This window comes from Lynx canadensis, chromosome F1 (assembly GCF_007474595.2).
Source record: "Lynx canadensis isolate LIC74 chromosome F1, mLynCan4.pri.v2, whole genome shotgun sequence".
Taxonomy (NCBI): domain Eukaryota; kingdom Metazoa; phylum Chordata; class Mammalia; order Carnivora; family Felidae; genus Lynx; species Lynx canadensis.
Window position 1 is genome coordinate 21,455,300 of NC_044319.2, and position 22,054 is coordinate 21,477,353.

The 22,054-nt window shown below is 39.7% G+C and overlaps 1 protein-coding gene and 1 long non-coding RNA gene across 2 annotated transcripts in view; one reads left to right on the forward strand and one right to left on the reverse strand.

Moving 5' to 3' along the window:
• The window catches only part of PLA2G4A (phospholipase A2 group IVA), a 159,418-nt gene extending 138,168 nt beyond the window's left edge, over positions 1–21,250 (reverse strand). The window contains exon 1 of the mRNA XM_030301815.2: positions 21,149–21,250. The gene's annotated coding sequence lies outside the window, so the exon portion shown is untranslated. The remainder of the gene's footprint in view (positions 1–21,148) is intronic.
• LOC115504727 lies at positions 12,268–15,472 on the forward strand. Its single transcript, XR_003965774.1, has 2 exons — positions 12,268–12,374; positions 15,309–15,472. It is a non-coding gene; the product is annotated as an uncharacterized LOC115504727 (long non-coding RNA).
• Positions 21,251–22,054: the final 804 nt, after the last annotated feature.

The following is a 22,054-nucleotide window of genomic DNA, read 5'->3' on the forward strand; positions in this document are numbered from 1 at the left end:
TATCCTAAGCAGGCTTTGTGATCTCTGGGCCTGGTACATATTAAAGCTGATTCTTTCTTTTCGTAAATAGATGCCTTGGTGAATTCTTCTGAGATACTCAACTTTTGAGATCTCTTCCTTGTATTCCCTGGCATGTAGCAATGCATCTCTATTCTAGCTGAAGGCTTGCACTTTCTTCGAAGCCCCCATGCACCCTGTGGTTTACATCCACAGGTCTTCTGAGGTTCTTTCATTCTAGCAGGCAACCCCCTTGTATAGGACTTAAAATCCTTTCCCATGGTTCTTTAGTCCACAGAGAATACTTATAACTATTTCCTTTCTTTTCTTCAACAGACTGAGAATGCAATTCCTTCCCAAAGAAACTCTCCATTCTGCTACCTGTGTCCCTCTATGTTTTTCAAGCCTGACGAGACACCAGCCTATGTAGGAGACCATATTAGACTCTCTGATAAACTTCCCAAGTAGTCTCTTTAAAGTCCCCTCTCTTTTTTTATTGTTTTTTTTTATTTTTTTAATATGTATTTATTTTTGAGAGAGAGACAGAGCATGAGCAGGGGAGGGACAGAGAGAGAGGGAGACCTTGAAGAGGCTCCAGGTTCCGAGCTATCAGCACAGAGCCTGAGGCAGGGCTCGAACGCTTGTACCTTGATATCATGGCCTGAGCCAAAGTCGGACACTTAACTGACTGAGCCACTCAGGTGCCCCAAAAGTCCCTCCTGTTGACTGGGGGTTAGGAGATATATTCCTTCCAGATCTCTCACCAAAGGAAGAAGGATTCTACTCCAAGCAATTCTCTCCAAAACAAACAACAACACAAAACTCTGATCTCAAAGTCCTCCCCACATCTCTACTATTCTAAGCTTTCATACCGGTGAAGTATGCATGGTGTTTTAGAGTTAAACACTGCTCTTGCTCACCTGATTTTCTCAAAATGTAAAAGGGCAGGCTGTAGCACAACCTATTTTAGTATTTTATATCTTAGGTCTTAGGTCTTAAAGTCTTGACCAAAGATTCCACTTCAAAGTTCAATATGGAGGTGTGCCAACTGCCAAAATGGCAGAATGAGGAACTTGGGAAATTCTCGTTCCAGAAAGCACTGATAAAAGTGGTCAGAGTTATCATAAACAACAACTCTGGAAACTAACCAAGGGACACAGAACACATGAAAGGCACTTATTTTTAAAACTCTACTAAATCTCTAGCCAATAGTATTGTAATAGCATAATACGGTGACAGATGGTGGCTACACTTGTGGTGAGCACAGTATAACATATAGAGAAGTTGAATCACTATGTTACAACCTTCCTGAAATGAAGGTAATGTTGTGTATCTATTAAATCTCAATAAGAGTCCTGGAGGTCTATGACATTTTATAGCAAGAAGCTGTTCCTACCGTCCTCCAGTTCCACAGCATAGAAGTTCTAGTTGGGAAGATAGGACAGCCCTGAGGATTTATAGCTCTATTGCCTTTCTGTTTGAAGAAGAGAGGAGACAACTGGTATTTGGAACAAAGTATAGAAAATCCCATGTCTAGGTGAATTGTAAAAAACAATAAAGATACAGTAGCAAACAAGGTGGGAAGTTTACTGGTTGGGGTGACCAACAAAAGAGCAGACCATTCAGAAATTTAATAGCAAGATTGAGAGGAGGAGATCAGCAAAGAGCACCTTGCTCTGACCCACTTACTCCTAGTCTGGAAGGCTGTGTATATATGCAAGGCTGTACCTCCTAAGAAGAAAGCTGAGAGGACTTAGCCAAATACTCACTAAAAGGGAGGGCTTGCAAATCCAGAAAGTAAAAACCAGGGAGAACTTGTAACTTCCCTGTATTTGAAAGTATTCCCCGGGCCACATGCAGATTAAACAGCAAAAGGTAGACTTACTTGTTCAAGATGTCTAAGCAAAACTTTAGCTATCACTGCCTGACAGTTAAACTATGCTGACCCAGGGGCAATAGTTAGGAAACCAGGCTTAAAAACAAAAACAAGAATGAAAAATAAAAACTGAGCTGACACATAGAGTATCAGAGTCTGAACACTGTAGGGGAAGACTCCACTGAACCAGCTCAAGAAGTCACTAAAACAAACAGCAGCAGTAACCTTACCAGAGGAAAGATGAGAATTCAAAGTTGCTGCAATATATAATCTAAAATGTTCAGTTTTCAACAATAAAAACAAAAGAAACAAACAGACAAAGCCAGGAAAATGTGAGCCAGACACAGGAAAGAGAAGCAATCAATAATAACTATCTCTGAGGAACTTCAGATTATGAACTTAACCAACAAATATTTTACAGCATCTGTTATACACATGTTCACCAAACTAAAGGAAATCAGAAAGAATAAATGAAAGTATGACACGGTAACATGGCAATAAAGAGATACAGACATTCAAAAAAATAGCCAAATGGGAATTCTGGAGTTAACACATAGCTGAAATGAAAAATTCACTAAAAAGGATAAACAGCAGATTTGAGCTTTCGGAAAAATCCATGGATTTAAAGATGCATGAATAGGATGCCTGGGTGGCTCAGTCAGGTAAGCGTCTGACTGACACTTGACCTGAGCTGACTTGACTTGATGCTGACTTGAGTGTCAGCTCAAGTCTTGATCTCATGGCTTGTGGGATCGAGCCCCACATCAGGCCAGCACAGAGCCTGGTTGGGATTCTCTCTCTCTCCCGTTCTCTCTCTGCCCCTCCCCTGCTCACGCTCTCTAAATAAATAAACTTAAATATATATATATGCATGAATAGAAACTATGCAATCTGAAGAACAGAAAGAAAAATAAAAAGAATGGAGAAAAATGAACAAAACCTTAGAGACTCGGGGGGACAAGAAGTATACAAGCATACATGTAAATGGAATCTCAGTGGACAAGAGAGAAAAAAAAGGAAAGAAAAAATATGTGAAGAAATAATGGCTGAAAATTTCCCACATTTTATTAAAACCATGTCAAAAAGCTCAACCAATTTTAAGTGGGATAAGGACAGAGAAATGAACACTTATGTGACTATGACACGTCATTGTCAATCTACTGAAAATCCAAGACAAAATTTTGGAAGTCACAAGAGAAAAAAGGTTCATCATGTACAAGGTAACCAAAATAAGATGAAAACATGACCTCTCATCAGAACAGAGGCTTGAAAGCAGGAGGAGGACATATTCAAAATTCTCAAAGAACAAAACTCTTAACAATGTATACTATACCCAACAAAATTATCCTTCAAGTGAAGGAGGCAGAGGCTGTCAGACTGGATAAAATCTATTACATACAAAAGAAGAACGAAATCCAAATAAGATCTGTAGTTTAGTTAATAGCTTTATGCTAATGTCATTTTCCTGATTTTGATCATGTTCTATGGTTATGTAAAATGTCACACTGGGGAAATCTGGGTAAAGTGTATATGAGAGCTCTGTGATTTTTTTTTTTGTCATTTCTTAAATTATTTCAAACTTAAAAAGTTATTTAAACAGTCCAATACATGTTGATAGATCTAGTTTATATGTGCAATTTTCATTCCAAAGTTCTAAAGAAGTAACAAAAGTGTCCTATGGGAAAACTGACTAAGGTTTACTTTCTTCAGGATAAAATTACTGGTCATTGTTGTTAGACGGTGACAGCATTTTCAATTCCAGTTACAAATAGGCACCCTTTCATCCTTTTATTCCCCTTCATAGTAGTAGATATTTTAAGTTTTTGTGAAATTAAGGCATTCTGTCCAGCTTACCACATTAAACACTGGGAAAATGTTTTCCCCCCACATCTGGCTCAGTCCTGGAACTCTTATTGCAAGCAGGTTGCACAACGATTATCATGAATGCTCATGAACCAGCAGTTTGGGAGGTTTTGTGTTTTGTCTTTTATAACTAAGCTGAATAATCAGTGTCGGTGAGTATACATGGTTTTTTTGTTTTGTTTTGTTTTTGGCTGCCCTGTCATTAGAAACTTCCTGAACACTAATGAGAGGGAAATTTGGATATGCTCTTTAACATACTTGCCTGTGCAATGCAACTTTTGGCTTTCCATGAATGCTTAGTAGTGTGTGGTCTGTCCAAAACGCTTTTAGTCGTACTGTCAGGGCAAGACGGGCTTCTCTGGGAAAAGTGAACAAGAACCAGAAACACAGACTAGTCCATTTTCTTTCCTGCACAGTGTGATAGGACAACAGGAAGGGAAGGGGCCATTACTAGGTTTGTGGCCTCTGGAGGAAAGGTGGATAGGCGAAGGATCTTTTTCTCTTTCCTTCCATTTCATTGTGTGACGGAACAGAGGAGGTACTAAGGGACTCAGCACGGAACTAGAGGCAGGCTTCCCTGCTGGAACCAGACTGATCTAAGTTCAAGCTTGTCTCCTCTTTTCTCTGACCGTACGATCCTGATCTTCCATTCCCAAACCTGTGAAATGGGGGAAGTGGCCCCCACACCTCACAGAGGCAGTGGGATGATGAAATGAGAGAACACATGTCAGTCATCAAGCACAGTGCCCAGCAGGTCACAAATATACAGAATGATCATTTGCAATTGTTGTTTATGAAATTGGCGCTTCCCCCTACCCGCCTCTGCCAAATTGCTTCAATTTCCTGAGACTTCTTTGGCTCTTTGGACATTTCTTTTTTTTTTTTTTTTAATGTTTATTTATTTTTGAGACAGAGAGAGACAGAGCATGAACGGGGGAGGGTCAGAGAGAGAAGGAGACACAGAATCTGAAACAGGCTCCAGGCTCTGAGCAGTCAGCACAGAGCCCGACGTGGGGCTCGAACTCATGGACAGTGAGATCGTGACCTGAGCCAAAGTCGGATGCTCAACCGACTGAGCCACCCAGGCGCCCCATGGAAATTTCGAAGAAATTCAAGTAGGCAAATTTGTTAAGCACCTCTTACAAAGACTGTGTACTTTTTCATACTCAACAATGAGTTTTAGTCAGAGATTGTACTCCTGTTTTTGATCTGCTAAAATTTAAAAAAAAATATATTGGGCCACTAACTTGTCTGCTTCCAAACTCAAAGCTTTCTCCATTATGCTGGATATAGAAAGGGGTTCCAAAAGCAAAAAGGGCAAGGTGACATGGTTCCCACCATCACCATCTTTCCCACCATCACCATCCTTGTTACAACGGCATGACTAAAGTTTGAAATTCTTAGATTATTTTGCTGGAGCTTTTTTAAAACCTGGGCCAAGCAAAGGGTTCGCTGTCATCAACAGGCATAGAAAAATAAAGAAACAGCAGGAATTAAGATAAGTAAACGAATGGCTTTTTATTAGATAGAAATGTCTCTCAAGCCATATTCTCAGTGTACCACAGAAAACCTGTTAAGAGAATTTTCCTGTTCCCAAAGAAATCTAAAAGCATGCCACCAGATACAAAGGTGCAGATTGATTCCCTCGGTCTGTTTCCTAAGCCAGGAACACAATGGTATTGAATTTGCCTCCCATTTCCCACAGAGAGACAACCCGGTCCCGGTGGCTAATGTCCACGCTATTCCTTTTGAACTGATTTTTTCTGCTCTGTTTTTATTCCTAGGTCTCTGGCACTGCTTCTGTATCTCTCAAACTTCTATTATTGAAAGTTCGTTATGTAACCAAACCAGTATATATGGAATTCCTACTAGAGTTTCCGAGAAGAAATAGGCAGTTTCAAATAGAAAAGGCTTGATAGAAAAGGTGAATAAGCTGCTATTCAAAATCCTGAACAAGCTTAGATGTAGAGAAATGGGAGATGGAAACACTTTCTCTAGGAAAAGGACATGAACAGTGAGCCACAGCGACATTGGAGATGCTCTGTCCTGTCTCAGTTTCAGCTGGTGCTTTGCCACTGCCCTCACACGTTCTCTACAGGATAGTCTCTGCCTGCCCCTCAGGGTTCTGTGTAAACTTACTCTCTGAAGTAAACTATCTCTTTATTGACCGTCTTCACTATCTCCTTATCCTACAAGGTTAGGACCCTTGCATTTCTTTTTGAGATCTCTCACCACACTGTTATATACCACATTACCATTATATGTAGCATATGTCTCCCCTCACTGTGAGCAGCATGAGGGAAGTTCTAGCTCCTTCCCCTGCATGAGTCCCAAATAATCCCTCAATTACTACTAACTGAAAAGATGAATGAACAAATGTGGGAATTTGTATGGAGTGCTGGGGAAAACCACAGATGAGGTCTTGTGTTGAGAAATAATCAAGGGGAAACAAAGCCTATTTACAGACCCTAGAACGACAAAACTGGAAGACATTTTAGCAATGCTTACTTTATTTTCTTTTTATTATTTTTTTAATTTGCTTACTTAATTTGAAAAGTTCACATTCATTAAACATTTCCTAGGTGCCAAGTACGGAGCTAAGTGATTTATATACACCACTTCATTTCGTCTTCATAACAAGAGAGGAATTATTATCGCCATTTTTTTTTTAATTTTTTTTTCAATGTTTATTTATTTTTGGGACAGAGAGAGACAGAGCATGAACGGGGGAGGGGCAGAGAGAGAGGGAGACACAGAATCGGAAACAGGCTCCAGGCTCCGAGCCATCAGCCCAGAGCCTGACGCGGGGCTCGAACTCACGGACCGCGAGATCGTGACCTGGCTGAAGTCGGACGCTTAACCGACTGCGCCACCCAGGCGCCCCGATTATCGCCATTTTAGAGATTAAACAAAACAAAACAAAACAAAACAAAAACCTTAAGAAAAGTTAACTGATTTGTCTAATTGGCAACTCAAATTGAGGCAGTCTCCCAAACCACACTCTACAAGAGAATTCTGTCTTTCAGGAAGACTAAGAAACTTTCCCCAGGTCATAGGGCCCTAGAATCCTGACCCTCTGCCTCACATCAAATTCTTACTTTCTATACCATTCTGCCACTCCATCAAAGACCCTAAAGGACAGGCATTAATTCCAAGACATCATACAATAAACAACTGCATGTGAAAGAATCTTAGCAGAGAGATGGCATGATGGGAGGAGCACTTTGTATTAGTTTGCTAGGACTATGGTAATAAAATGCCACAAACTAGGTGGCTTAACCAAATAGAAGCTTATTTTCTCACAGTTCTAGAGGCTGGAAGTCTAAGATCGACCTGTCAGCAGGATTGGTTTTTTTTTCTGAGGCCTCTCTCATTGGCTTACAAATGGCCACCTTCTCCCTGTGTCCTCACATGGTCTTTCCTCTATGCCCACATGCCCCTGGTGTCTCTATGTGTGTCCAGATTTCTTCTTCTTATAAGGACACATTCTGAGATCCTGAGCTTAGAGCTTCATCATATGAATGGAGGGTGGGCACAATTTAGTCTAAAACACACCAATAATGTAAACATAGCCATTAAATAAGGAGCACATGGTCGCTAATGGAGAAATATGGTGTTTGAGGAGAAAGGGGCGCAGCCAGCCAGAGAGGTCCAGATGTGTTAGGAAATGCATCTAAAGGAGAACTGTGGATGTGATAAAGAGGAGAGGCCACAGCATCTTTTAAATGGGCACGCCTCCCTCACCCAGTTATTTAAAAAGAGCATGCATGCGTGCACCGGATGCATGCATGTACACACACATACTCTATAACTGAAACACAATACGTAACAGTTCATCCCACCACTTCACAATTGGGAAGTCTAATCCAGATGAACCTATTGCAAGGGCTGAGGAAACTGGCCTGCCCAGTTTCACACGCTGCATTACAAACAAAGTAAGAATGTTGCGTCACCCCTGAGCCAGTTCTCAGCTTTTCTTTCCTTGACTCTCTGGTTTGCTGTTATTTTCCACTGTTACATCTCTAGATGGCCAAAACCAAGCCACATTCTCAGTGTATGTTCAGTTCACAAAATTTTAAAATTGGAAGAAATATGCACAACTACCACCCAGGCAGAACTTCTTTGTGCAAATATACGAGCTGAGGCCTAAAGGTATAAACAAACCTAGTAGAGAGACCAAGGGCAGACTGCTCCAAACTGTGCCACTTTGGCGTATTGAATATTTTGTTTGTTTGTTTGTTTATTTATTTATTTATTTATTTATTTATTTTTAAGGGTTTTTTTTTGTTTTTCTCATTTTTTTTAATGTTTATTTTTGTGAGAGTGACAGAGTGCAAGTGGGGGAGGGGCAGAGAGAGAGAGAGAGAGAGAGAGAGACAGACAGACAGACAGGCAGAATCTGAAGCAGGCTCCAGGCTTTGAATTGTTAGAGCAGAGCCCAATGCGGGGCTGGAACTCACAAACTGCAAGATCATGACCTGAGCCGAAGTCAAATGCTTAACCAACTGAGCCACCCTGGAGTCCATGCATGTTGATTACTTTAAAATAAAAGTTATTTAAGAAATAGCCAATGCAAAAAGAACACTCTGACTGCCACATCCCACCCTCCCACCCCCACCTTTGTCTACAGAAAGCAGGAAATAAGTCTCCCATGTGAAAGTTACCCTCACTGGACCAGAAGGTAAAGAGAGACATCCCCATCACCAAAGATAGGGAATTCCGAGCTGAAAAGGCTATTTGAACAATCTTTGTTACTTTTACTAATTTAGTACCCCAACCCAAATTAGTTTAGGATTCCTTATCAATTAAAGTGCCTAAACATAAGTTTTCTTTGTCCTATTTCTCACAGATTTATTGTCTCTGTCTAAAAAGTATACAAACTGCCTACCCTGGTCATTTCTTTAGGACTTGCTTCTATGCACACATAATTAAACTTTGGGGTTTTTTTCTCTTGTTAATCTGTCTCATGACAATTTAATTCGTAGACCAGCCAGAAGAATCTTGAAGGGTAGAAAGAAATTTTTCCTCTTGACACCAGCCAAGTTCACCCAGTAGGAGAAACAGCTGAACAAAGTCTTTCACTCTCAACCAGCTACTCTTTCTTTATACCCTACCACATTCCCTCCTCTCCCCTGCCCTTCACATACTCAGGCTAAAAAGGAGATGCATCCAAAATAAAAAGGATATAAATATAAATATATATATATATATATATACATATATATATATATATATATTTTAGCCTGACCAAAATCTGAAGTTGCCAAGTTATTATTTGATGATGCAGAATAGACTCAAGATATGAATTTGAGAGAAATGAAAAACTGAATTTCTATGGTTGGTCAAATAAAGTTTTAAAAGAGTCATTTTCATCTTTTACACTTTTCCGAATTTGAATTATAGTTATAAGATGTTAACTTGCAAATATGAGATGGACTATTTAAAAAAAAATTCCTCTTGCCACATAGGCGAGTATGGAATAATACCACATTGACAAGTGTTAACTATATTAGGTTCATTTTCAGAAAACGTAGAATAACGTTCTTTTACTTAAAAGAAACAGATACATTAATGCCCTTGGTGTTACCACTTTTTAAATATACCTAATGACATGACACAAAACGCTAGCAAAAAGAGAATGTTTTGAGAAGCATGTTTACTTCCACAGCTTTCTCTCTCCAGACCAGGAGGTTTGCAAAAAATGCTCCCCTAGAGAGTATTTGTGTTTTGTTGAGGGTTCCACTCCCCCTTAATTGCTGCCCTTTTTTCATGACGTACTCAAGATTGCCACAGGAGGGGAAAGCCATATCTTTTTTCTAAAGTAAACAGTCTAGGGAAAACCCCCAGGAAAATCGTCATGTTGGCTTAAATGTTTCATGAGAACCATTTTATTACTGAATGAAATTATCAACATTTTGGGTTTGTTTCACTCTTCAACTAACACAATAACTATTTCAGGCAGCTAGTGAGGTAGTTAAAATATGGATGTTGACTGTGAACTTGAAGTGGAAAAGGTTGACAAATAAATATAGCAGGACTGTGGAAGATAAGAGGAGCCATACACCCACCCATCCGAGGCACTACCAGGAAGTGAAACCACTAAGCTGGAAACGAGCATTCTACTTGTCCTGGATTGTGTTACATGAAATAGGAATTCAAATCCACTGTTCTTTTCTCAGGTTGTAAGGAGCTTTAGAAATTTGCTTCTAGATACTGTGACTGGCAATTCGCTTTTTAAAATAAACCGGAAACCCAGTCTTTTGAAGGATGAAGAGCTGTGTAAATGTGCATTTGAAGGCAATACCCTCAGGAGTTCTTGATCTTTTTTGTACCACGGACCACTCACTCTGGCCATCTGGCAAAGCTAACCCCTGAGTAGAGTATGACATTATAAAGTTCATGAAATAAAAACACTGGATTACAAAGAAAACTGATTTTATCAAAATACATGGAGTCTGTGCAGTCTAGTAGACCCCTTATATGATACTTATATACGCTTCAGAGACTTGCGGTATGTTTTCCCCCTCTACTTCTGTGGAACTAAAGATCTAAAGTTCAATGTAAAATTTTTGAGGACAGAAGAGCTCACAGCACCATAAAGGGTAAAATGATAAAAACAAAAAACAAAACAAAACAAAAAAAAATAGTTCTTTTTTGTGCTATCTACCTCTGCTAGCACCATAATGAATGTGTAAACCCAATCTTAATATTTAGACGTTGCATGTAAAAAAACACAGGCTGGAATAAATTAGAAACACCATCATTTGCTTCAAAATAGGAAATTTACATTTTCTCAACCTTTGAGCAACAAGCTAGAGAACAGTACCAAGGACATTGGTAGAGTCTGTAAGAATATTTCTACTGAGCTTCTCTGCTGGTGACATAAACGTCCCTCCCTCCCAGTGAGCTTGCAAAAAATATGAAATTAACAAAAACAGTGCTACACTCTCCCCTTCAGTTTGCAGATGTCCCCTTCATTTTTGGACAGGAAGAAGTTAGATAACTACATCTAAACCACAGCCTAACAAATATGGCCAGAACCCAGGAATAAAGTACAGAATGACTTTCCAATTCATGGCGTGTCTCATTGAGGTAGGAGGAAAGGAGGCCAGAGAAGAACCTTGAGTGGCAAGCAGTGCATCTGGAAAAGGTCCGAGCCAGATGCAAACTTAAGTGCATTTGACCACAAAGAGCTTCCCCTCCTCTGCATGTTGCCAGGCTTGACCCACACAGACTCATTGCTCTCATTCAGGAAAGTGCCCAGCCATCCTTAGTGCAAAACTAAAGAACTTTAATGTTATAAGGATTTACAAATATATATATATATTTATATTTTATATTTATATATTTATATTTTATATATATATATATAATGAATTTTGAAAAAACAACAAGATTTTCTTCTAAACTTTGAAGAAATGTAAGAGTCAATATTTCAATAATATTTTCATTCCTGAAAAAAACATGTCGATTATGGTAACCAGCTGTTCTCCGAAGTTCTAAGGATTAAAAAAGAAAAGGAAATGATTTTTAGTTGCAAAATCAAGGATGTATTTCAGGTTGATGAAAGAACATCCTGATAGCAAGGCTATAAAAGAAAACCTTTTTCTCATGGTCGATTATTACTACCACATGTTTTGGCCAGCCTTATACTATAGAGCTGTAATGGTTCAAATTCTATAAAGCACTAAACTATCTTGAGGGAGCACTGATGGCTTCCAGGAGCCTGGAGAAGTAAGCAAAAGCTGAGGAAAGCCGAAGGGTATGATATAAGGCAGACATAAGAACTTACCTAGGCACCCAATAAAGGCCGGCACAGCAACTGTTAGGCAATCAGAATTTAAAATGACAATGACAGTTCTAGCAACTAAGACAAGAAGAGTAAAAAGCCCAGTATGATGGCTCCTGGAGCAGGTAAAGGCATTGAGATTTGCCAAAGTGATATCCAGTCCAGGCAACTGGAAAGGTAAGAATCCAACAAGAGTGAAAGCAACAAATTCAATCCCTTCCTACAAAATGCTGGAAATCAAGCCAACTTGTAATTACTCCCTGCTAGTTAATAATTACCTTAGATAAAAAGATCTGTATTCTATAAGCTCATGAATTTCTATGCATTGTTTTAGGTGTTTTGTTTTCATTTTGTGTTTTGGCTCAGGGTACTGCCTGTTCATCTTAAGGATTTCCAGATTTTCTTGCTTGCTTGCTTTCAAAACTCCCACTCTAGAAGAATTCAGCCATTCTAGCTTCTCTGGGTTTGCTCCTACCATTTAGCTAGAGAAAAACCACATAACCTGGCATACTGGTTTTATTTTCGGTTCACATTCTCAACATTCACAGAGGCCCTGGACACTACACAGTATCTTTCTAAGTTTTTCCTGTGAATTTGCATCCCCATTCTAGAAAATGGCTTTCTTCTCCACCTTGCCTCTCCCCACCCCCCTCTCTTAGCTGGTGACCTCATCTCCCTTCCTGAGAAAACAACACCAGAGGGAAGTGTCTTATCTTCCCACCACCAAATCAGCAAACTCCCTGTACTTGCACTTGAGTCCTGTTTGCCTTCACCAAGCAGAATTCCTCCTCCTGTTAAGAGACCTGACCCCGCAAGTGGCTCTTGGGACACAAAAGCTCTCTCTCTTCTGTAAGTACATGATAGTCATACCTCTCTTTTCTGAACAAACAAAATGACTTTCTCCTGATGACCTGATGAGCAAGCCCATAGAAGTCCCTCTGCTTCATATTCCTCCTCCCTCCATGTTTCCACGTTTCTGTTCCATTTACCAACAGATTTCTCCAGAGGGCCAGTTGTTCACAGGGTTTCCATGCTCCCAGAGTCCTCACCCCCCCATCCACGGGCAACCTCACGCACACTTTCTGTTTCCATCACTCCACTGAAACTGCTCTTAATCAAGATCACTAATGACCACCAAGTTTTCAAGTGAAGTCACTTTTCTACCCTCTGTTTCCCTGGAACCACTTTGCTTCCTTTGCACCCATGACATTACCCCAATCTCTGGTTTTCCATCCAGCTTCTTGCTTGCTTTCTCGCAGGCTCAGGTACCAGTGCTTTGCCTGGAGCCCCCAGCGCAAGCCACACCCTTCTCTCTCCATTCACCTCCTACGCTCTCTCCTCTCTCTTGGCTTCTCATCCCTCACAGCCTCACTTTATGCTTACGTTTCACCTCAGGGAAACTTTTCCATCCTGCCCCTCTCCAGATTATTCTCAACTGTTGGAATCAGGTTGCTTCCTTTATCATCTGTTTATTGTTTGCTTAATTATTGACTCTCTCTTCCAAGAGGGAATTAATCACACCTGCTTTATTCACCCAGGTCTCCCCTACAGGGATCACAGTGCCTAGCACGTAGTCAGTCTGAATTAAAACTTCCTGAATTGGTGAAGGAGTAAATGCATACAGCCCAGTGATCACCAATTCCTGGTAATATTAGCTCTGGATTTTTCTTTTTAACCCAACAAGTAAAATTCTTTTTTTTTTTTTTAATGTTTATTTATTGTTGAGAGATAGAGCATGAGCAGGGGAGGAGCAGACAGAGGAGACACAGAAGCCAAAGCAGGCTCCGGGCTCTGAGCTGTCAGCACAGAGCCCCACGCGAGGCTCGAACTCATAAACTGTAAGATCGTAACCTGAGCTGAAACCAAGAGTCAGAGGCTTAACCGACTGAGCCACCTAGGCACCCCTCAGCAAGTAAAATTCTTAAGTGACAGAGAGAGCGCAGATTTTCTAAATTGTTTCCTTTAATATCTGTTCTTTTTCTAAGTATTAAAAAGATATATTTTTCCTACCATTTTTCTAGGAGTGCTATATACTATATTAATAAAACAGTATTTTCCTCATAGAAAATTATGATTTATACAAGTGTGTTCTTTTCATTCTGACAATTGTTCACGAGGTATTAATCAACCAAACCAATCTGTCAATCTAAAACATAATTTAGGGGCACCTGGGTGGCTCAGTCAGGTAAGCATCTGACTCTTGATTTCGGCTCAGGTCATGATCTCATCATTTGTGAGACTGAGCCGCACTGGGCTCCTCACTGATAGCACAGAGCCTGCTTCAGATTCAATCTTTCCCTCTCTCTCTGTCCCTCCCCCCTACTCTCGCTCACTCCCTCTCAAAATAAGTAAACTTTAAAAATAAATAAGTAGGGGCACCCGCCTGGGTGGCTCAGTCGGTTAAGCGGCCAACTTCGGCTCGGGTCATGATCTCGCGGTCCGTGAGTTCAAGCCCCGCATCGGGCTCTGTGCTGACAGCTCAGAGCCTGGAGCCTGTTTCCGATTCTGTGTCTCCCTCTCTCTGACCCTTCCCCGTTCTTGCTCTGTCTCTCTCTGTCTCAAAAATAAATAAAAACATTAAAAAAAAAAAGCTAAAAAAATAAAATAAAAATAAAAATAAATAAGTAAATAATTTCAACAGGAAGAATTTCTGCAAACACTGAAGGAGTCTCACAAAGTTGATTCTTTTATTACTTTTCATTGATAGCAGAGACATCATTAGTGGTAAGGGTAAGAAAAAAAACCCATATAAATATTATGAGCTTTCATGTATTTAAAATATAAATCCTTGGTGAACACCACCTCAAAAAATAAGTACCAAGTGGTAGACTATAAGCAACCATCTTAATAATCGGCAGTTAAATTGTTAACTAACCAAGAAATCTCTTTAAATGAGAATTTTTGCTATGTGGCATCTTCCTAAAATATGTTAGTACCATCTTCTGCTAAGGATCAAGGGTCTCACAATACTTTGAAGTTCTTATCTGAACATGAATTCCCATTACATATTGAAAGCAGTGATTTAGAAGACTGTGCCATGAACTACCGATAACTCTAGTGTTAACTTTTTAAGATCTAAATTTGTGACCTCCATCAATTTTAAATTCATCTGCCTCTTCTTCATGACAGTTGAATGGAAAGGAATACAATACCCATTTGAGGTTTACGGTATATATAACAAGGGACTGATGGACATTAAGAAATCTTAATTACAGGGGCACCTGGGTGGCTCAGCCGATTAAGTGTCCAACTCGGGCTTCAGCTCAGGTCATGATCTCGCAGTTTGTGAGTTCGAGCCCCACATTGGCTCTGCACTGTGGCGCCTACTTGGGATTCTCTCTCTCTCTCTCTCTCTCTCTCTCTCTCTCTTTCTCTCCCTCTGCCCCTCCCCTGCTTATACACCCTCTCTCTCTAAATAAATAAAATTAAGTCATAAAAAAAGACATCTTAATTACAGATGCAGGTGCCTATACAGCATGTCCTCGCAGCTGCATGCATCTGTAGGCTCTTTTCCCCAAACTGCTTTTCCGTAAATTCTTACATAATTGCTTTAAATTCCTTTTCTCAATACTTTCATAATATTGAACCAAATACATGTAAAAAGTCTACAAAATGGATTACCCTGCTGTTTCAACAAATTAGAAATGATATTTGTACAAAGTGGAGATAAACCGTACTTCCAAACAAGGTTGTAAAGGTAGACTAAGAATCAGAAAGGATCAAAAACACTGAGATTCACACAGCAAGAGCAGCAAAATTTTGGTGCATCTCTTTTTTTCTCAGGCAGGTGCAAGTATCAGAAGATCAGAACAGTGTCTGCTCTGGTTACTGTCCTCTTTGGAAAGGACTCCAGAACCAACGAACCGTTGGGTCCCCCCAACTGTCCCCGCCCTAAGCGTCAATGAGTAGATGAAGAGATGCTAATAAATTCATTTTCTCTAAGTGGGTTCCCAGAGTGGCTCAGTCGGTTAAGCGGCCGACTTTGGCTCGGGTCATGATGTCACGGTTTGTGGGGTTCATGGATTTGAGTCCGGCGTCAGGCTCTGTGCTGACAGCTCAGACCCTGGAGCCTTTTTCGGATTCTGTGTCTTCTTCTCTCTCCGTCCCTCCCTCACACTCTGTCTCTGCTTTTGTAAGCATTCAAAAAAATTATAAATAAATAAGTTGGTTCTCGACAAATATGGATGCTATTTTTCCTACAAAACCTTTATAAAGAATCGTGTAACCCTTAGTCTTCATCTTCTCTACATGAAACAAGTCGAGATGTTCCTGGAGCTGTGGGACATTCTACAAGGGTTTTGGCCCACTTCCCTGAACCCTCCTCAATTTCTCTGGTTTTGTAGACTATGACAGTCTATGAGAATAAAAATGGCTTTCTTTCATTTTTCTATGCATCTCACCCATTTTTAAAGAACAGGTTTCAGGCGACAACAAGAACAATTTTCCAAAATTGAGAAAAGCAATAGTTATAGAATTTGTATTTCCAGTTTAATGTTTAGCCTTTGATGTTAAGAACCCCCCCCCCAACATTTCAAAATTATTGAGGACCTTTTTTTTTTCAATATATGAAGTTTATTGTCAAATTGGTTTCCATACAACACCCAGTGCTCATCCCAAAAGGTGCCCTCCTCAATACCCATCACCCACCCTCCCCTCCCTCCCACCCCCCATCAACCTATAGAGGACCTTTAATAAGGCCTTTGGTTATGTGAGTTATTTCTTTTTAAAAAAATTTTTTTAATGTTTATTTATTTTTGACAGAGAGAGAGAGAGAGAGAGACACACACACCTAGCATGAGGGGAGAGGGGCAGGGAGAGGGAGACACAGAATCTGAAGCAGGCTCCAGGCTCTGAGCGGTCAGCACAGAGCCCCGACGTGGGGCTCGAACTCACGGACCATGAGATCATGACCTGAGCCGAAGTCGGACACTCAACCAATTGAGCCACCCAGGCGCCCCATGATTATGTGAGTTATTTCTATTGATATTTACCATATTCAAAATGAAAACTGAAAAATAAAGGATTTAAAAACCACATTGAAAGAGGCAATTCATAAACAAAGACACATGAGTGGCCAGTATAAAATTGCCCAACCTTATTTCTGAAAAAAATATACATTTGAACAAGATACCATTTTTCATATAACAACTAAATTTTTGGATTTATTGTTGTTTGTCCCATGTGACTGATAACACGGTGTTAGCGTTAGCATAGGGAAGTTCTACTCTCGCATACTGCTTCTAAATTGATACAATTTTTCTCAAGAGCAAAATGGCAACAATAATTGCTAACCTTCCGTGAAATTCTGTTGAGCATTTTTGAGAATCCTTCAAACACTCAATTATTATTATTACTCCTATTTTACAGTGGAGAAAGAGTGCTTTGATAAAGCAACTGGCTTAAGATCTTACAACTTGTAAGTAGTGAACTTTTGTTAAAACCTGGGCGGGGATGGGGCGCCTGGGTGGCGCAGTCGGTTAAGCGTCCGACTTCAGCCAGGTCACGATCTCGCGGTCCGTGAGTTCGAGCCCCGCGTCAGGCTCTGGGCTGATGGCTCGGAGCCTGGAGCCTGTTTCCGATTCTGTGTTTCCCCTCTCTCTCTGCCCCTCCCCCGTTCATGCTCTGTCTCTCTCTGTCCCAAAAATAAATAAACGTTGAAAAAAAAAAAAAAAAAAAAAAAACCTGGGCGGGGGTGCCTGGGTGGCTCAGTCGGTTAAGCGTCCGACTTTGGCTCAGGTCATGATCTCGTGGTCTGTGAGTTCAAGCCCCGCGTCGGGCTCTGTGCTGACAGCTCAGAGCCTGGAGCCTGTTTCAGATTCTGTGTCTCCCTCTCTCTCTGACCCTCCCCTGCTCATGCTCTGTCTCTCTCTGTCTCAAAAATAAATAAACGTTAAAAAAAAAAAAAAGAAAAAAAAAAAAAAACCTGGGCGTACACTCTTAAGAATCTATCCAAAGGAAGTACAATCTATCCAAAGTTGTGCACAAACATTTACATAAGGGTCTTTGCTGAAACGTTATTTGTAATAGTAGAAAACAAATCCACCTGAATATCCAAAAATCAATGATCAGCCAATATAACATTTCCACAGTCCAAAAATTACATGCTGGTGAGAAGCACTCTTATTCATGGGTAGATAGCCATTACTTGTCCAGTGCCTGGCACACAGTAGGGACTCAATAATATTTGCTTCAGATAAGAATGAATACAAACTTATACACAAGGATAAAAAAATCATGTTTTAACAGACAATATCATGCCTGAGGGGTAAACACGTTATAAAATAGCAAGAGTAGTGTGTTAAACTAATGAAATAAGGAGGCCATTAGATAAGGTGACACTAATGCCTTGGTGGTCTACATAAGCAAACCAAAGTCCGAAAGGGTCTAAAAACTAACCCTACATATTGAAACCTAAGGACAACCAATCACAAACAGCCAACTAGGCTTTAAACTATAGCCAATCAATAATTTTGTTACATTGATTCCACTCCTTCTTGATAGAAGTCTCTTTTTGGAGAGCCTGCTGGGGAAGTGCTTCTGTCCACTTTTGTTTGGCACTGTCCCATTCCACTTAACTGTTGCTCAAATAAACTTTAAAAATTTTTGATATGCTTCAGCTTACCTTTTAACAAATGTAATCACAATTTTGTAAAATGTACCTGTGAGTGTATGTATAGAAAAATGTCTAGAAGTATAAACAGATGTATATAAATGAATTCCTGTCTCTTTGTCTCTGTACTGATGCCTAATAGTTAATAAATATTTGTTGACTGAATGAATGAATGAATGAATGACATTTTAAAAATAGCCCTTGAGGAGGGGCACCTGGGTGGCTCAGGTGGTTGAATGTCCAACTTGGGCTCGGGTCATGATGTTACTGTTCATGAGTTCCAGACCCACAAAGGGCTCTAGGCTGACAGTTCAGAGCCTGGAGCCTACTTCAGATTCTGTCTCCCCCTCTCTCTGTCCCTCCTCTGCTGATACTGTGTATCTCTCTCTCTCTTTCTCTCTCTCTCTCTCTCTTAAAAATAAATAAACATTGAAAAAATTTTTAAAAATAGCCCTTGAGTGGATTATAGGTCATTTTTTCCTTTCCTCCTTTGCAATTTTCTATATTTAATGAAATTTAAGCAGTGAGTATGAATTATCTTTGTAATAAACAAGAATATTATAGAACAATCATGCAGGGAAATATTGTTAGGAATTTTGGAATAAAAACAGCAAATACAGACATCCCATAATCCAATAAAATATAACTTGTATCTTATTTTCCTACTTGTTTTATGTACTGCATCAACAATTAAAAATATCAGATGTTACAGAAAAATGGCAAGCTTAATATTACACAGTTAATTATTACTGGGGGTCAGTATAGAATCCAGGTCACTTGGTAGTTTTTTCCATTACACCACACTGCTTAGAGTCCCAGAACACTAATGAATGAATGACAGTATGGGCACTGCAATATTCACTGTTTAACAATTCTTCTTACCAGTGAAATGATTTGCTAATTATTTGATATTAGTAGAAAGCTCCAAAGTTCTAAGAAGTACTACATGTGCATGTGACATGAATTGTTTCGGCGGGTTTGTGATCTTCCTAATGGTGTTTCCAAATTTGTACATTTTGGAAGAGCATACGTGCATTATTCTGGGGAATGGTCTATAGATTTCACAAGATTTGTAAAAGGGTCTGTGATTTAAAAAAAAAAAAAAGCAAAGTTGAGAAAAATTAGAGCTATAAAGTCTGCAAGCAAGAGGAGGGGAAAACACCGAAGGTAATTACAAGGCTTATGAGAGGAAAAGGAACCACGGCTAACTCTGTCTTCCTCTTTTTTATTCCTAGAACTTGTGTTTTAATATACAAATGACATGGCTTTATGATTTTGCTTTCTAAGTAGTGACACCAGGAAAGACACTGCTGGGTTAAGAACACAGGCCAAATTATCTCTACGGAATGAACTTTTTATCAGGTACTAGGAAATCTATTTAATAATTTTCCTTTTCCTATTAAAATACAAATGCAAAATACTTCAAAAGTGACTTACAATGTTAAAAGGACTGTAAGTCACAATTGGGGTGTTTTGCATTTATGTTTAAGTAGGAAAAGGAAAATTATTAAATAAGTTTCTTAGTTTCTTGTTCCATAAAATGTGCTTCCCTTTCAGGAAGTCTGCAAAGCTGCTTTGAGCAAATGCAGAATGCACACTTCTCTGTGCATTTCACAATTATTGCTTAATTTAAAATTTAACTCTTCCTTTGCTCAGTGAAAGAAGCAAATACTTGCTTCTTATCCCAACATCAAACTTGGTTGGCAGGGTCTAGGGACCTCCAGGAATAAAATTTTAAAATTCTTTTTTTTTTTTAATTTTTTTTTAACGTTTATTTATTTTTGAGACAGAGAGAGACAGAGCATGAGCAGGGGAGGGTCAGAGAGAGAGGGAGACACAGAATCTGAAACGGGCTCCAGGCTCTGAGCTGTCAGCACAGAGCCCGACGCGGGGCTCGAACTCACGGACCGTGAGATCATGACCTGAGCTGAAGTCGGCTGCTTAACCGACTGAGCCACCCAGGCGCCCCAAAATTTTAAAATTCTTAACAGGGTTTGTTTCACTACGATTCCCTGCAAATATCTCTTCAGCTTCAATTCCAAATTTCTGAAACAAACAGAAATAAAACACAAATCCTCCTTGAACTCAACGGGTTGTATATGCAAACATCCTAACCAAGAACTGACACCCATCCAAATGAGATACCTCTAGTATAGACTCTCCATGTGCCTTGGCCGAATAAATGCTTACATCATCAACCAGTGTGACCAGCGTTTCTTGTTCTACTTTTTGAGATGAAAATCATTATTTTTAACACTCCAATGATTGTAAGTTCTAGGAGACTCACATAGGTTAAGCCACTCTTATTTCAAAGCCAAATGCCTTTTTTAACTTTTCCTAAAACAAAGTTACCAAAATAGTATCCACACTCAAAACTTAACTTTGTTATTTGCTCAAAACTTGTTCAGGATCTAGCTCTGTTCTCCAGGCTCGTCAATTAACTTAGGGAAGGGCAAATCAGAATACCAGTGGTTTTACAATTCCTTTTTCAACATTGTTTTTCTTTTCTCCTGACACTGCAGCATATGAAAAACCCAGGAACGCTTTGCATAAGTAATCGAAACGACTTTTTTTTTTTTTTTTTTTTTTTAATTAAAACGTTAACAGAGCCCACAGACTCCATCGCTAAGGAGTATTAGTGGCTGTCAAAAACCACACCGCTCTAGTCCGGGATCGGTAACCTCAAGGAGGCATCACGTGGAGCTCTAACAAGAGCCACCTCACTGCCCTGTCGAACGGTCGCTTTCTTTGGGGGCTCTAAGTAAGGGAAACCCCTTGTCGTTCCATTCGCCCATGCCTTTAGACCCCGGGAAGCAAGCTGGCATTTGTTACGAAGAAATTAAGTGCCCTGATCTCAGTCTCCTTTCCAAAAGGCAGAGGAGAGGCAGACTTTTTAAGCAGCGAACCACAGGTTTCCCTCCGTCCTTTCTCCCTTCCAAGTCAGATACGAACTTAAAAGCTAAGGAGCGTGGGGGAGAGAAGTGAGCGGGGCAAGAGTAAATATATTGCTTACTGTTCCCAGAGTTACATGAGATTCTTCAGGCTCCTTTATGCCTCTAGCTTTCTGTCAGGATCCTTTTTCAGCCAGGACGACAGAGAAGTTCAAGTCCAATCCTTGGTAGGAGGGGCTAAACTGTGGGCTGGTTTCCTTCAGTCTTCGCAGCTGTTTTAAGGTGGAACGAAAGACGAAGCGAGGGAAAGCAATGTTCTCGAAGAAGCGGGTATCTTAAATGTAAATGTTAGCTTCTCAGAACCGGTGTCTGAAGTCCCAAAACATGCTTAAATAGTATGTAAGTGAGCTGATCCGAAACCACGTGGATGCTACTGTGTGTGTCTGTGTGTATGTGTCTGGAAGCACGTCTTGTCCTTAAGTAGTTACAGCTTCCTCTCCCCCCCCCCCCCCAACAAGTAACAAAATTGAAAAGATGAATAACCTAGAGCATTTTTGCATTCTTTAAAAGGGCAAAGTTTATAACAAACCCAAAATATAAAATGGATACATTTTGAAGATGAACAATAGAAGACCACTTTAATTATTGCGCTATGTGTTAACTAACTTGGATTTAAATTTTAAAAAATGCAATGGAAAAATATCAGTATGATATAATCATTGGGTTAGATCACTGGGTTAGATAATTATAGGTTTATTAATTAACACATTTAAAAATTTTCTAATTTGGTAAATTGACTACAATTGTAGTATCCCATTACCTCTTTATAATATATATAATAACTTTATATATATGATATATAATAAAAGTCAACCTAGTTTTAAACTGAAATAAAACAATACTGAATATATTTTAAAAGTATATAATCTACTCAAATATTTCCTCCCCAAACTCAAAACACCTGAGTTGGTAACTGAGTGTAAATTTAGGATTAAGAGCATACCAAAGGCTGTAATACACCTGTTGAG